The sequence below is a fragment of the Terrapene carolina genome, unplaced genomic scaffold, assembly GCF_002925995.2.
Source record: "Terrapene carolina triunguis isolate 2854851 unplaced genomic scaffold, T_m_triunguis-2.0 Scaffold31, whole genome shotgun sequence".
Classification (NCBI taxonomy): domain Eukaryota; kingdom Metazoa; phylum Chordata; order Testudines; family Emydidae; genus Terrapene; species Terrapene triunguis.
In genome coordinates this window covers 7,294,406-7,311,312 of record NW_020664382.1, presented here as the reverse complement: position 1 = coordinate 7,311,312, position 16,907 = coordinate 7,294,406, and positions in this window count along the sequence as shown.

Sequence of the window (16,907 nt, the reverse complement as noted above, 5' to 3'; positions counted from 1 at the left end):
CACACACACACACACACACACACACACACACACACACACACACACACTATAGAAATTGTTGCTGATTTACTTAATAATGGCCTCTTTGGATAGACCCTCACATTTACAGATACAGTTCTCTCAAGGCAAATAAAATTCTGTACTGACTCACCCAGCATTTGGCAGCATTGTCACATTGTCTGAAAATTATCAAAACTGTAATTGCTCCACACCAGCATTAAATGTTTCAATAGAAGTGACTGTTGGCTCATCTTCCACTCAAAAGATGTGTAATTTTTTCCACCCACTTGTACTTGGTGACTTAGCAAAAGAAGCAAGTCTGAAATGCCTCAAACCAATGCGACCATGGTGTTGATGGTACCTGAGGTGCAGAGGGAGGAAAGAGCCCCAAATATACCCCCTCATCCTCATTTTGCATGATAATGTGATCAGATAACACACACAAAGCTACGAATACTACTGGCAAAATTCATACTTGCTCTGACTCCCTGATCTTAATAGCTCAGGTTTAGCATACTATTACTCATTTACAATACTTCTTCTGTACACAATATACACACGCAACAGATGATGGAAAATTCCACTGTTCACCTTCTTGCCTCAGGCTCCATAGTTGCTTAAAGAAAGAGTGTCAAATTACAGAGAACAACAAGCAGGGCTGAAAATAAAGAGCAAATCCTATTGATTTCCTATAAAGCCAAGAAAAAAGTTTGAGATGTTTGTCACAGAAGAACTGTATCTGTATGAAAAGCTAAAAAAAGGTTTCAGCACATGTTATGTTTTCTGATCTCTCTACTTTTTATGTTGTAGTCCTGAAACTAGTCATGGGATATACACCATTTCTCTACACATGGGAAATGGTTTTCCCTTATGCCACTGCTATATACAGTGCATCCAAATACTACAGTAATATTGCCATATAAATGCTATAATAAAAAAGACTTTAAGGAAGTTCTGCTACTTCATGAAAACTAGGAGGATATCTGCTTTGTTCAGTAGAGTTCAAGAAGTGTGTGTGCAGACGTTAAATAATCCTGTTGAAGTGATGTGCAGGATAAAGTTCTGAAGGGTGAACCACAACTAGTTCGGAATTTGGATTTGTATCTGATTAAATCCCTTAGAGTGCAGTTGTACTCTTAAAAGGGACTGTGCAAAAATAGCACTTATATCAAAAGAGAAGATGTGTTGACTATTCAGTCATAATTTTTTTTTACTCCTGCTAGCCCTAGCTCTGCAGAACTAACATAAATGAAAAGGAAGACTGAATGGTGTCTATTTCATCTTGTGCATCACAAGGAGCTTTTGACCAGGTTCATACCTGTTAACTCTATGCAAACTCACTGAATGCAATGCTCAGATGTTGCTAGGGGCACAGTAAGCCCTGCACCAGCTTTATACAGGTAATGATGCATATAAGCTGAAAAGAATCCAGTTTGACTCTCAGAGCCTAGGCTTTTTTGCAGGATTGGAGGTTTGAAGAAACATGTTTTTTACTTGTAAACTGAGCTCATTCACTAGGAAAATCATTGAGACACAATAAACATGGAAACCCACAATGCCATTTTGAGATGCGCTTTTTAGAGTAGAATCCCACTTAAAAGTTAAGACTCTTATCCATAGTTTCACCCCCTTGATTCTTCCAAATTTACCCAAAAGAATTAGTAGATATATTCTTCTTATCTTCATCCAATGAGGATGATGAAATATACTGCACTGTAGATTCATTAAAAAATTCAGTTGCCTTTAGTAACTCAGGCTGTGTTCAATGTAAGATCTGTTTGAATATATAGCCATGGCTTGTGAAAATGCAGTACATGCTTGGACTTCTGTAGATACACCTCATATTACCATAAACTGTATCACAGAATACTATTTTTTACCTGTCTTGATATTTTAAAAGCATAACAAAAATCAAGACATTAAAGTACAATAATCATTTATTTAGCATGAGTGTACATTATATTGCACCCTCTGAGAAGTTTGGCAAACAAATAATAGAAACTTGTCTTAAGGAGCTTACAGTTTAACAGAACAGATACAAAACAGAACAAAGCACAGAGGGAGCACAGTGTAGTGTATATTCATTTTTGGCTGGAAGCTTCTTGGGTGCAGAACTGGTGGGGTTTAGAAGGTTTTTTTTTAAAGGAGGAAAGGGAGGGAGTTTGGTGGGCACTGACTGGCAGGTTGTTCTAAACTTACTTAAGCTATGTACCTAGAGAACACTGGCTTACGTTGCTTTCCAGCTTTGTATTTTTGTATTTGTGGAAATATCATGCTGTGGTTTTTTCCCCTGTAGTCATTGCAATGATTTATATCTGGAATGTTTTTATTTTTGGTGATTATTTTTTTCTACCTGCACACTTATTCACTGCAACACTTTCTTCATTTTCTCTTCTGTGCTCATGTTAGAGATAAAACAAACATTGAGGTGATCTTGGGTATTTGTAGGGTACCCATCACTGTAGTATTTAAGCACAGCATACCAGCTTTATTTATGTCAGTGCTATATCATCTGGTGGATTCCCCCACACCAGGAGCTTCCTCAGCTGACTGTTTAAGCCAGGTTTTTGGCTCCTTTGTACTACTGAAGCATTGCAAAGGGCCCAGACTCTGGTTTAGGATCTGATCTGTATCTCCTGCTTTCATCATTAGTTGCTTGCTACCAGAGCATCCAGGATTAGAAATGATTGCAGTAAAACACTGAGACTTCATATTACCGCAGTAAATGGTGGGCTGGTGGTGCCTTCAATGGAGGGAGAAGGTTTTCCCCTTCCCACCAGCATCACTTCAGTCTTGCCTAATTGCAGTTTGAGCTGTTCAACTCTTCTTTATCCATGTGCTAGTCTTTTGCAGCCATTGTGACATTTTTGTGACACCATTGATTGTGTTTGTTGAGGAGAAGAGATACAGCTTAGTGTCTTCTGAATATATGGGTAATAGAGACCACAAGTATCTTACAATTTGTGCAAGTGATTTTTGTTTTGCAGAATAAGGACTTGTCCAGATATGGGTCTCATTTTATCCAAAACTCCAAAATTTTTCATTCTTTCTGTTTTGAAGTGCCCGTGTGGCACTTCTAAGCTCTGAAATAACACTATAAAGGCTTTCTTGATGAATTTCCAATCCAAGCAAGAAGCAGTAGTTACCAAAAATTTCACAATAGTTCTGGAAGACCAGTACAGCACAGCTTCCTAGCCATCTGTTTTCAGTACCATCTTATGAAACATCTATGAGAAAGATAACTTCTTTGAAGGATAAAAAGATGTTTCTAAATATGTAAATTTGTATATGAATGTGTATAATAATGTCCTTGGTCATGTCATCTGTGAGGACTGAACCCAGGACGACTTGCTCTGAAAGCATTAGCCTCTACTGTGGGTTATGTGTGCATAAACAATTTGAAAATATTTAGAATATTCATAATTTTACATCTATTCAGATTACATTGATATGACTTTGTGGACCCCATTCCTGCATAGCATAACTCTGCTGTAGTCAATGAAGTTACTGCAGGGTAGAATTTGGCTTAGTGAGTTTATAATGTGAACATTTATAATTGTATGTATTTAATAAAGAAATAAAGAGTGCTGTGATTTTTTTCCATGACAATCAAGGACTAAATCCTGCCCTGGCTGGCCCAGTGAGAGGGTACAGACAAGCTGCTGGGTGAATACTCATATGTCATGCCAGGACAGGATTCCTGAAGCCTGTGGAATGCACAATGTGGGCTGCATAATGCTGCTTCTCTGAGCTGCAGCAAAACATGTCCCCAGCTGGCACTTGCTGCTGCCTGTGGCTTACTCACCAGCCAATCTGTAAGGAGGAGGGCATAGACATACCCCCTAACCTAATGACCACATTCCCTGGCATAATCTGACAATTTTTCCAAATACTCTCTCTTCCTAACAGATCCTGACCTGCAGGGCCGTAGCAACAAAGAACGTGGCCCCCTCCGAACGTGGCCCCCTCCGAACATATGTCCGGGCGGGGCCCCTTACAATGCAGAAATTGGAATGCAGTATTTATTTTGTCACTTTTAGGGGCCCCCTTCCTTGCGGGGCCCCCTCCGGTCGGAGGGTACGGAGGGCGCTCGCTACGCCTCTGCTGACCTGCTCCCTTTGCCCTCCTCCCTGCTCCTTTGGCACAATTACAGTTTAAAGTAGGATGTATCCCTAGATCTCTGTAGTGGGATGAGAGACCTCTGTGTAGATATTTGTCACCTAAAGGGGCTCAGCGACAAGAAGTGGCTGAGGAGCTCTTGCTTTAAATGAAACTAGGGAGGTGGTGGGTGTGGGGGGGGGCAGAAAGACGATCTCAAGTTCTATTGAAAAGAACATTTGGAGGGAGGAAAATTGACCCCGGAAGCCTTGATATTCCACTTAGTGAAGTTAGAACATTTTCCCCTAAGGGTTAGTCAGAAATGGACTCTGTTCAACCAGTAGGGATTTGTATTTCTTTGACTTTTGTTGTTGTTTTGTTCATCTGTTTGCAAGCTTATGAGACTATATTTTGGTATAATTAATAATATAATTAATATGTGTGCATGTTGGAATTAAACGTTTTGCTGAATTTACCAGGGTTTGAGGCAGGGGCGGCTCTATGTATTTTGCCACCCCAAGCACGGCAGGCAGGCTGCCTTCAGCGGCATGCCTGTGGGAGGTCCGCCAGTCCTGCGCCTTCAGCGTACCCGCCGCCGCACTGCCGCCGAAGCCACGGGACCGGCGGACCTCCCACAGGCATGCCGCCGAAGGCAGCCTGACTGCCACCCTCGCGGAGACCGGCAGGGTGCCCCCCCGTGCCTTGCCACCCCAGGCATGCGCTTGGGGCGCTGGTGCCTGGAGCCGCCCCTGGTTTGAGGATTGCTCTGGGCAAGTCTACACAGTAAAAAAACCCAACCCTGTGGCAGTGAGTGTCAGAGTCTGAGTCAAATGACTGGGGTTCGTGCTGCAAAGCTAAAAAGAGCAGTGTAGATATTCAGGCCTGGGCTGGAGCCCGGGCTCCAAGATCTTCTCCCTCACTGGGTTTCAGAGCCTGGGCTCCAGCTTGAGCTCAAATGTCTACATTGCTATTTTTAGCCCAGCACCGCAGGCCCAAGTCAGATGACCTGGAATTTGAGACTTGCTACTGTGGGTCTTTTTGTTGTTGCTTCTGTGTAATGCACCCAATGGTGATTTAAACTACTGAGATAAACAATTTGGGTTATGTTAGGTTTACATATTCAGATTATTACACCCCGTGATGCAGTTTATAATCAGCAAAGCCCATCGCTAGTACCCACAGACTAAGACAAACATCTGTAAAACCAGGAAGTTTCATTGTGCAGACAGAAGTGGTGGGAGACCTCATTTTATTATTCACAATTATTTTTATAGCTTTCATAGTACTGGTGGCACTTCTTTACAGAGTGCACAGTCTGCAGCTGTTGTCAACACACAACACAACATTTACATGAGGTCTGTGTACAGGGCCGGCTTTAGCAAGAACAGGGCCCGATTCCTGGGGGCGGGGCTTGCTGCAAGCCCCGCCCCCAGGAATCGAGCTGCGCTCCGGCCGGGGTTGCAGGGCTTGGGTCCGACCCGGAGCCGCTGGGGCCTGCGTGCTCGGCGGGAACGGGCGGCGCCTCCCCGGAGCCCTTCTCGCGCCCCCACCACCCCAGCTTACCTTGTGCTGCCTGCCCGCCCCTGCTTCTTTTCAGGGGAGGGGGCGGAGCGTTCAGGGGAGGGGAGGAGGGGGAAGTGAGCTGGGGGCGGGGTGGAGAGCTGCAGCGTGGGGCCCTCTTGGCGCGGGGCCCAATTCAGCCGAATCGGCTGAATCGGCCTAAAGCCGGCCCTGTCTGTGTAAACAAAAGATTAGTGCTGAAATACAATAGGCTCCATCACAGAGCCAGCATGGCCTATTTTTGTGGCCAGTAGCACATTCATGTTTTCAGAAGAGTGTGGCGGGTGCCAACAATTTTTCAAGGCTTATTTATTATTTGTACATTAAATAATATGAAAAACATCATATTTAATATTACATAATATATGAATCCAGAGAGAAGAGAGAAGCCAGAGAGAAGCCGTGAGGACAGAGAACTCCGGCACCCGCAGCCTCGTAGTACTCTGTCCCCAGCAGGCGCGGGGCCCCGGCTTCTCTCCCCTGCTGGGCACTAGGCGGGCCCTGCGCCTGCCGGGGACAGAGAACACCGACGCCCACAGCCTGCAGCCCCGAGTTCTCTGTCCCCAGCAGGCGCGGGGCTGCGGCTTCTCTCCGGCTTAAGCCGTGGTCCCGTGCCTGCCAGGGACGGAGAACACCAGCGCCCACAGCCTGCAGCCCTGGAGTTCTCTGTCCCCAGCAGGTGCGGGGCCGCGGCTTCTCTCCGGCTTAAGCCGCGGCCCCGTGCCTGCCTGGGACCGAGAACACTGGCGCCCGCAGCCTGCAGCCCGGGAGTTCTCTGTCCCCGGCAGGCGCAGGGCTGCAGCTTCTCTCCCCTGCTGAGCACTAGGTGGGCCCTGCGCCTGCCGGGAACAGGGAACACTGCGCCTGCAGCCTGAGTTCTCTGTCCCCGTCAGGCGCAGGGCTGTGGCTTCTCTCCCCTACTGGTTACTAGGCGGGCGCACATAAATGCCCCGGTGAGCGCCATGGCACCCGCGGGCACCACGTTGGGGACCACTGGCCTATTGGATGAGGCACTAGAATAGGACTCAGGAGATCTCAGTTCTATTCCCAGCTCTGCTACAGCCCTTTTTCGTGATTTCAGTTAAATCCCTGTGCCTCTATTTCCCCTTCCCTTGTCTATTTAGACTGTAAGCTCTTTGGACCAGGGAATCTCTCCCACTATGTGTTTGAATAGTGTCTAGCAGAATGAGGCCTCTAGGCACTGTCACAATACATAATAATCCTCAACCCCTTTCAGTTTAATAAAAAATTCTTCACAACTGCCTCACAAGTGACAATTGCCACTACGCAATTGTCTCCCAGGACATGGGGTTCCCTGACTCAGTCCCAGCTTCTGAAAGCCTCCTTTGCTCCCCAAATATATACACAATGAATCTATATAACATAATCAAGAAAATTTACAAACATGGGCTCAATATATTTGCTTGTCTATCTTTTATGTAATAAAGAAAAAATGTTGATCTTGTACTCACATGTCATGCACAGACAACCTAAAATTCTGGTATTTCCTAACTTTTAAATGCTTGATTTTGCAACCTTAACATTCTTTTTCATGTAGTTTTTGATGTGTAATTTCCTAGGTTTTTAAACAAGCAAAGTAGAGTTAATGGAATAATGGATAGCTGTTGTGGGTTATTATGTTCTGTGTGGACCAGCACTAAAAGCAGATGAGACACAAACTTTGCTAAGGGACTCACAGATATTTGCTGACATCAGGTGAATAGTGAGAATCTTGGGTTCTATTCCGAGCTCTGGAGTGGGGTGTGCTCTGCTGGGTACAGACTCGTATGCATGTTTCCCCTAAAGCTTGACCCTTTATTTTCCATCCCTTCCAACTTGTCCCTGTTCCAGTCCTGTCTCTTCCCCACTCCTGGCTCCTTATCCCTGTCCTATTCTTTGCTACATAGGCTTCTCATTGCAGTCCCAGTCTCCTTGCCCAGCCAGTCACAGTTCTCCCCCTCCCAAATCTCTTGCCCCCCCCTCACTGATTTGCAGTCCCAGTCTCCCTCTCTGGGTTTCTCATACAATCTCAATCTCCCCAACCCACTCTACCTGGCTCCTTGTCCCTGTCTTTCCCCATCCTTGGCTCTTTGTCTCAGTCTTTTGATTCAGCCAGTCCCAGTTCTCCCGCCACACCCCAGCTCCTTGTCAGATCTGTCTCCCCTCACCTCCTTCCCATCTCACACTTGTTCCTAGTCCAGGTCCCTTCATCCAGCCAGTCCCAGTCTACTCTCCTCCCTCCACTTTTGTCCGATCTCAATGTTCACCTTCCTCCCCCCGATCCCAGCCAAGTCCCAGACTCCTTGCCAAACCATTGCCAGCATCCCTCTCCAGAGCTCCCATTCTCCTTATACAACCAGTCCCAGCCTTCTGCTCCCAGTCCTATCTATACTCCTTGCCCAAACAGTTCCAGTCCACCCTTCTCTGTCCTTGGCTCCCATACAGAGCCTTTCTTCTCCTTCCTGGCTTCCAGTCCCAGCCCCCCTTCCCCTGGCTTCCAGTCCCCTTGCCAAGTCAATTCCAGTATTCATCTCTCCAATTCCCAGTCTCCTTCCTAATTCCCAATCCCAGTTTCTCAATTCCCCTCCAGTCCCAGTCTCTCCAGACTTCTTGTCCCAATCTACTCCCTTCCTTTTTGGTTTAGCATTTGTTCACTCTGCATTTGATCAGAAAATGTCTTCCTTCACACTGCTGGGGTGCCAGCCAGGGGATTATTGAGAGCCCAGGAGGGACAGGCTCCCTGCTCTAAATTCTGGTGCTTGGCCCCCACCTCAGCAGAGAGTGACAATTACAGGGAAAGTCCAGCTTCACCTGTAGTCTGTGGCTGGAGCATGCTCAGTTACTCGGTGAGGGTTGGCGGGTGGGGATAAGGATGGTGCATGCATCGCCTGATTAGCAGTAGGAGCTGGGAGGGGATGGAGCATGCCCAGTGAGGACAGAAGCTTGGGAGAACTGCTAAAATCTAAGAAGTCTTGACAGATCATATCTGAACATATTTTTCAAAAGTTTAAAACTTGGCCAGATTAGCAGCTCTAATACTGACTTGCCTGCACTCTGCCCAATGATCTGTTTCACTGGGACCAGACCACTCTAACATTCCAAAGTTCGGAGCCACTTCCAGTTAAGCAAGCAAACAAACAATAATATACTTGGCAGCAAAATTATTCCTTCCTCCCTCCGTCCCTCAACATGGAATTTCTGTTATCCCCTCAACTCCCCTCACAAAAAATCTACCTTGATTTGAGGAGCAGAACAGAAAATATTCAGCCTAATCCCATGACAAATTTAAAGTTTGATATTTTTCAACCCACGATGGTTAGAATAGAGGCTTTATATTGTTGGAAAAAAGGATATTCCCTGCTTTTCCACAGGACAGAGAACCCCTGCTTCTAGAGCTGGGAGATTCCAAGATAACAGGCCATAAAAATGTAACAGAATTATATGTAGAAAATAGATCATTCCTAGAGGTTTCTATACTACATGCTTTTTTATTTTTTTCTCCCTCTGAGTCCTGTACAGTTAGACTGGCCATATAGAGATATGAAAAAATAGTACCAAATGTTTAAAACTCTCTAAAATATTTCTAAAAGCTTTTTCTGAAAAATGTGGCCTATAGAGAATAAGAGGGCATGGTATTTATTGGCACTCTTTTAGAAAGAGTGGCATCACTTGTGATGTCTGTGCTGCCCTCAAGCAGAGAGGTGTGTGTGCGTGTGTCTATCCCTCAGGTGTGGGGTGGAGCATGTCGCAGTATTGCCAACTGTAAGCATTCAAAAATTGTGAGTCAGGCCCCCAAAATCATGAGTTTGGCTTAAAAATCATTACTTTTTAAAAATAGTAAATGTGGGATACTTTTTATTTGCCTCTGGTTTCTGAGCCTTTAGGACATGGTTGCTTCTTGTTTTCAAGCTTTTCTCTGCAACCATGAAGCCTAGAAACTTCCTTCACTTGCAGTTTTAAGAAAAATACTAAATATTGTGAGATGTGAAATAAAATCATGAGAGTTGGCAACACTGCAACTATGTAGCCACCAAGCAGAGGGATGTGTAGGGGAGAATGAGGTGTGTGTCTGGGCCTCAGATAAAGAGGGGGACACATACGCAGGAGCCTGATGTAGAGGGATGGATGTGTATACATGGGGCTGACCTGCAATAGAATGTGTGTGTGGCACTCAGGCATAGTGGAGGGGCGTGTGTGTGACTTAGAGAGGAGAGTATAGCAGTATAGAGTTAGGGGTAAATGTGCAGGTGGGCCTGATGCTTATGGGTAGGGAGTATGTGGACCACAGGCAAAGGTGTGCACTTGAGGGCCTTGGGCATAGCAGTGGGGAGGGGGAGTTGGTGGGGAAGGGTCCTCAGGCACAGGCTTCTATGGGATGGCCTTAAGTGCAGAGTGTGTGTGGGGGAGGTGAGAGGGCCTCTGGCACAGGGCTTTTTGGAAAATGAATGGGACCTCAGACACATGTGCGATTGTGTATGTGAGAACCTCAGGCATAAGTATTAAGAACATAAGAATGGCCGTACTGGGTCAGACCAAAGGTCCATCTAGCTCAGTATCCTGTCTTCTGACAGTGGCCAGTGCCAGATGCTTCAGAGGGAATAAACAGAATAGGCAAATATCGAGTGATGCATCCCTTCTTGTCCAGTCCCAGCTTCTGGCAATCAGATACTTAGGGACACTCAGAGCATGGGGTTGTGTCCCTGACCATCTTGGCTAATAGCCATTGATTGACCTATCCACTGATGGAATGTATCTAATTCTTTTTTTTAACCTAGTTATACTTTTGGCCATCACAACATCCTGGCAATGAGTTCCACCAGGTTGACTGTGCGTTACGTGAAGAAATACTTCCTTACACTTGTTTTGAATCTGCTATTAATTTCATTGAGTGAGCCCTGATTCTTATGGTATGTGAATAGTCACTTTCTCCACCTCATACAATTTTAGCACCTGCAAGTCCGCTCAATCCTACTTCTTGTTCACCCAATCACGCAGACAAACAAGTTTATTTACATTTGCAGGAGATAATGCTGCCCGCTTCCTGTTTACAATGTCACCTGAAAGTGAGAATAGGCATTCTCATGGCACTGTTGTAGCTGGCATCACAAGATATTTACGTGCCAGATGCGCTAAAGATTAATATGTCCCTACATGCTTCAACCACCATTCCAGGGGACATGTATCCATACTGATGACGGGTTCTGCTCGATAACAATCCAAAGCAGTGCAGACAGATGCATGTTCATTTTCATTATCTGAGTCAGATGCCATCAGCAGAAGGTTGATTTTCTTTTGTGGTGGTTTGGGTTCTGTAGTTTCCGCATTGGAGTGTTGCTCTTTTAAGACTTCTGAAAGCATGCTCCACATCTCGTCCCACTCAGATTTTGGAAGGCACTTCAGATTCCTAAACCTTGTGTCGAGTGCTGTAGCTATCTTTAGAAGTCTCACATTGGTACCTTCTTTGTGTTTTGTGAAATCTGCAGTGAAAGTGTTCTTAAAATGAACAACGTGCTGGGTCATCATCTGAGACTGCTATAACATGAAATATATGGCAGAATGCGGGTAAAACAGAGCAGGGGACGTACAATTCTCCCCCAAGGAGTTCAGTCACAAATTTAATTAACGTATTATTTTTTTAATGAGCGTCATCAGCATGGAAGCATGTCCTCTGGAATAGTGGCTGAAGCATGAAGGGGCATATGAATGTTTAGCATATCTGGCACATAAATACCTTGCAATGCTGGCTACAAATGTGCCATGCAAATGCCTGTTATCACTTTCTGGTGACATTGTAAATAAGAAGTGGGCAGCATTATGTCCCGTAAATGTAAACAAACTTGTTTCTCTTAGCCTTGGTGTAGCGGGGTGGACACCCGCTCCTGCCCTGAGGGGTTGGAAAAGGTAGGACTGGTTGGGCAAGGTAAAACCCTGGCTGATTGGAGGAAGTGGCTGCAGCTGGGCCACACCCTAATCAGAGCCCAGATGGCCTGTATAAAGAGGCTGGGAGCCAGGAGCTCAGGAGTCTCTCTCTACCTTCAGAGAGAGAAGGGCCTGGCTGCAGGGAGCTAGACAGGGTACCTGTAGTGGAGCAGGGCTGGGGAAAGGCTGGGGAGCTCCAGCCTGGATAGCCCCAGGCTGTGGCCTGGTAATAGGCCAAGGGGTACTGGGGGTTGCAGAGGGCAGCCCAGGGCTAGGCCAAGGCAGCAGGTCCAAACCCAACCTTGCCAATGATGAGTGGCCTATACTGCAGTCTGCCCCAGAGAGTGGGGGCTAGATGGTGACTGGCAGTGGCCTTATCCTGAGGCGAGGTGGGGTTAGTGGGTGGGGGTTCCCCTGGGAGGGGAGACCTAGTGTGTGTGTGTGTGTGTGTGTGGGTATTGCCAGGGGGCAGCACCCAGAGCAAGGGGCACCGGGGTCCTGGGAGGGACACGGGGGCCAGTGCAGAGGACAAGGCGGATCACTGGCCTGCAGAGGGCGCTCCAGAGGCTGGTGAGCTGATTCCCTGGACGACCAGCAGGAGGCGCTAGGGTGACCAGACAGCGAGTGTGAAAAATCGGGACGGGGGTGGGGGGTAATAGGAGCCTATATAAGAAAAAGCCCCAAATATCAGGACTGTCCCTATAAAATCGGGACATCTGGTCACCCTAGGAGGCGCCGCAGGGGTGAGTCCGGACCTCTTACACTTGGTCTACACTACGAGTTTAGGTCGAATTTAGCAGCGTTAGATTGATTTAACCCTGCACCCGTCCACACAACAAAGCCATTTTTGTCGATTTAAAGGGCTCTTAAAATCGATTTCTGTACTCCTCCCCGACGAGGGAATTAGCGCTGAAATCGACTTTGCTGGGTTGAATTTGGGGTAGTGTGGACGCAATTCGACGATATTGGCTTCCGGGAGCTATCCCAGAGTGCTCCATTGTGACCGCTCTGGACAGCACTCTCAACTCAGATGCACTGGCCAGGTAGACAGGAAAAGCCCAGCGAACTTTTGAATTTCATTTCCTGTTTGGCCACCGTGGCGAGCTGATCAGCACAGGTGACCATGGAGTCCCAGAATCGCAAAGGAGCTTCAGCATGGACCAAACGGAAGGTAATGGATCTGATCACTGTATGGGGAGATGAATCCGTGCTATCCGAACCCCGTTCTAAAAGACGAAATGATTAAGTGCAGCCAGACACCAGGGCGGTTAGAAGAACGCAGCAGGGTGTGCTGCGCATCAGAGAAACTTTGAAAACCAGTTTCATGACTGGCCAGGCTACGGTGTGAAAGTTCTGTTTGTTTCTCCTTGATGAAAACCCGGCCCCCAGGTTCACTCTACTTCCCTGTAAGCCAACCTGAACTGCCCTCCCCTCCCCCCTTTGATCTTCGCTTGCAGAGGCAATAAAGTCATTGTTTCAAATTCATGCATTTTTTATTAATTCATCACACAAATGGGATAACTGCCAAGGTAGCCCAGGAGGGGTGCGGGAGGAGGGAAGCACAGGGGTGGGGTAGTTGTAGGGGCACCCCCTAGAATGGCATGTAGCTCATCATAGAAGTGGGATGTCTGGAGCTCTGACCCAGAACGTCCGTTTGCCTCTCTGGTTCTTTGGTAGGCTTGCTTGATATTCCAGGCAGGACTGAATCTCCATTAGACAAAACTTAAAGAAGGGAATGACCTTGAGTCACTCCCATTTATGTCCAGGTGCCCCCAACCGACCTCACCGAGGCTGGCCAGGAGCACCCATGTCTGCCCAGGCACCCCCGACTGACCTCACCGAGGCCGGCCAGGAGGAACCAGGAGACAGCAGCAGACAGTACAATATGGCTGCTAACCGTCTTTGCTAACTTGCAAAGGCAAGGAGCTGTTGCTGTGTAGCACTGCAGTACCGCGTCTGCCAGCAGCACCCAGGAGACGTATGGTGACAGTGAGCTGAGTGGGCTCCATGTTTGCTGTGATATGTCATCTGCAGAGGTAACCCAGGAAAAAAGGCGAGAAATGATTTTTTGCCGTTGCTTTCACGGGGGAGGGGGGAAGGCCCTGATGACATGTACCCAGAACCACCCGCGACAATGTTTTTGCCCCATCAGGCATTGTGAGCTCAATCCAGAATTCCAATGGGCGGCGGAGACTGTAGAAACTGTGGGATAGCTACCCACAGTGCAACGCTCCAAAAGTCGATGCTAGCCTCGGTACTGTGGACGTACACCACTGACTTAATGGTCTTAAGTGGGGACACACACAATTGACTGTATCAAATTGATTTCTAAAAAATTGACATATGAAATCGACCTAATTTCTTGGCTCATCAAGAAGTAGGACTGAGTGGACTTGTAGGCTCTAAAGTTTTGAGTGCAGTTATGTAACAAAAAAAAATCTACACTTGTAAGTTGCACTTTCACAACAAAGAGATTGCACTACAGTACTTGTATGAGGTGTATTGAAAAATACTATTTCTTTTGTTTATCATTTTTACAATGATATTTTGCAAATATTTGTAATAAAAAATAATATACACTTTGATTTTAGTTACAATACAGAATACAATATATATGAAAATGTAGAAAAACATCTAAATATTTAATAAATTTCAATTGGTATTCTATTATTTAACAGTGTGATTAAAACTGCGATTAGTCACGATTAATTTTTTTAATAGTGATTAATTTTTTTGAGTTAATCGCGTGAGTTAACTGCGATTAATCGACAGCCCTACTTTGCATGTAGCAACATTGAATTTCATCTGCCATTTTGTTGCCCAGTCCCCTAGTTTTGTGAGATCCTTTTGTGTGTGTGTGTGTGTGTGTGTGTGTGTGTGTTGAGGAGTATCAGGCATTGGTGTTTGAGCATGGTGCTGGAGGTCTCAATAAAGACTGTATGTATGTAGATGAAGGACCTCACAAAACTGTATGCATATATGTGGGAGGGACTTAAGGAATGGGTGAGTGCTTCTCTCTGGATCACAGGGCAAGTTGTGCATGTGTCTTGCATGGGTAGTTGTGTGTGTAAGAGTCTCTTTTTGGTGGGGCACAGGGATGTGTATTAATATTTTTGGACTACTGGCATGTATGTGTGGCAATGGTGTCATTGGCAGAGTGTATCACTGCCCTGATGTGTGTGGTGTGTGTGTGTGTGTGTGTGTGTGGAGGGGCATGTGACAGATATAGCAATTTTCTGAAATATCCTTGGAAAATCTTATTGTATTAAATGCAAAGTTTATGTATTGTTGTGGGCTGGGATTGTTACCTCTCTAGTGCGGGAGATGTGATGTGAGGGCTGGGAGTTCAAAGGACTATACTGAAATTGTGCCAGACAAGAATGGATTTTTTTAGACACTAAGTGTGAAATGGATTTCCTGGGAAATACCTAGGGGGAGGTTAATGCAAATTCCCCACCTCTGGTTATGCAAAAACCCAGCCTTTGGAAGCTCTGCTCTGAGAAGGTAATTGTCTGCTGATTACACTGGTCTACAATTTTTGAGAAGTCGTCTGCTTCAGAGATAAAATGTGCTATTTATTATGTATTTTGATGTGCTGAATTCAAATATGACAATTAAAACAACTGATTGGCTACTGTTTCTAAGGGCTGGTCTACACCCAGCCGCTAGTTCGGTGGCTGGGGATCGAAGTTCTGGGTTCGACTTATCGCGTCTGCTCTGGACGCGATAAGTCGAACCAAGAAGTGCTCGCCGTCGACTGCGGTACTCCAGCTCGGCGAGAGGAGTACCGCGGAGTCGATGGGGAGCCTGCCTGCCGCGTGTGGACCGTGTCTGAACCGCGGTAAGTTCGAAGTAAGGTATGTCGACTTCAGCTACGTTATTCACGTAGCTGAAGTTGCGTACCTTACTTCGACTTGGGGGGTTAGTGTAGACCAGGCCTAAGATATTTAAGTTTTTACATTTTATGTCTATGTATATTGTGTAGATAGTAGAGTTTTAATCATAAATTGTAAACCTAGGTCTTTTCATGTGTTTATGGTTGCTTTACATGATAATATTTCACCTGTCCTGTTTATGTAACACTTTAAAAATCAGCAAAAGGGTTATATAAATAAAATTTATGATGAAACAAAAGGCAAAAAGCTATTCTGTACATAGTTTAGTCCTATTCAGTGTCTACTCGGCGCTTCTTGGCTTGTCTCTTGTATTCATTAAATGGAGCATCTCTTGTCACTGTCCAGCAATAGTCTGCAAGCATTGATGGACTCCATTTGCCCTGATAGCGTTTCTCCATTGTTGCAATGTCCTGGTGAAATCTCTCGCCATGCTCATCGCTCACTGCTCCGCAGTTCGGTGGAAAAAAATCTAGATGAGAGTGCAAAAAATGTATCTTTAGTGACATGTTGCAACCAAGGCTTTTGTATGCCTTGAGGAGGTTTTCCACCAACAACCTGTAGTTGTCTGCCTTGTTGTTTCCGAGAAAATTTATTGCCACTAACTGCAAGGCTTTCCGTGTCGTCTTTTCCTTGCCACGCAGTGCATGGTCAAATGCATCATCTCGAAGAAGATCACGACTCTGAGGACCAACAAAGACACCTTCCTTTATCTTAGCTTCACTTAACCTTGGAAATTTTCCACGGAGGTACTTGAAAGCTGCTTGTGTTTTGTCAATGGCCTTGACAAAGTTTTTCATTAGACCCAGCTTGATGTGTAAGGGTGGTAACAAAATCTTCCTTGATTCAACAAGTGGTGGATGCTGAACACTTTTCCTCCCAGGCTCCAATGACTGTCGGAGTGGCCAATCTTTCTTGATGTAGTGGGAATCCCTTGCATGACTATCCCATTTGCAGAGAAAACAGCAGTACTTTGTGTATCCTGTCTGCAGACCAAGCAAGAGAGCAACAACCTTCAAATCGCCACAAAGCTGCCACTGATGTTGGTCATAGTTTATGCACCTCAAAAGTTGTTTCATGTTGTCATAGGTTTCCTTCATATGGACTGCATGACCAACTGGAATTGATGGCAAAACATTGCCATTATGCAGTAAAAGAGCTTTAAGACTTGTCTTCGATGAATCAATGAACAGTCTCCACTCATCTGGATCGTGAACGATGTTGAGGGCTGCCATCACACCATTGATGTTGTTGCAGGCTACAAGATGACCGTCCATGAAGAAGAATGGGACAAGATCCTTTTGATGGTCACGGAACATGGAAACTCTAACATCACCTGCCTGGAGATTCCACTGCTGTAGTCTGGAGCCCAAGAGCTCTGCCTTACTCTTGGGTAGTTCCAAATCCCTGACAAGGTCATTCAGTTCACCTTGTGTT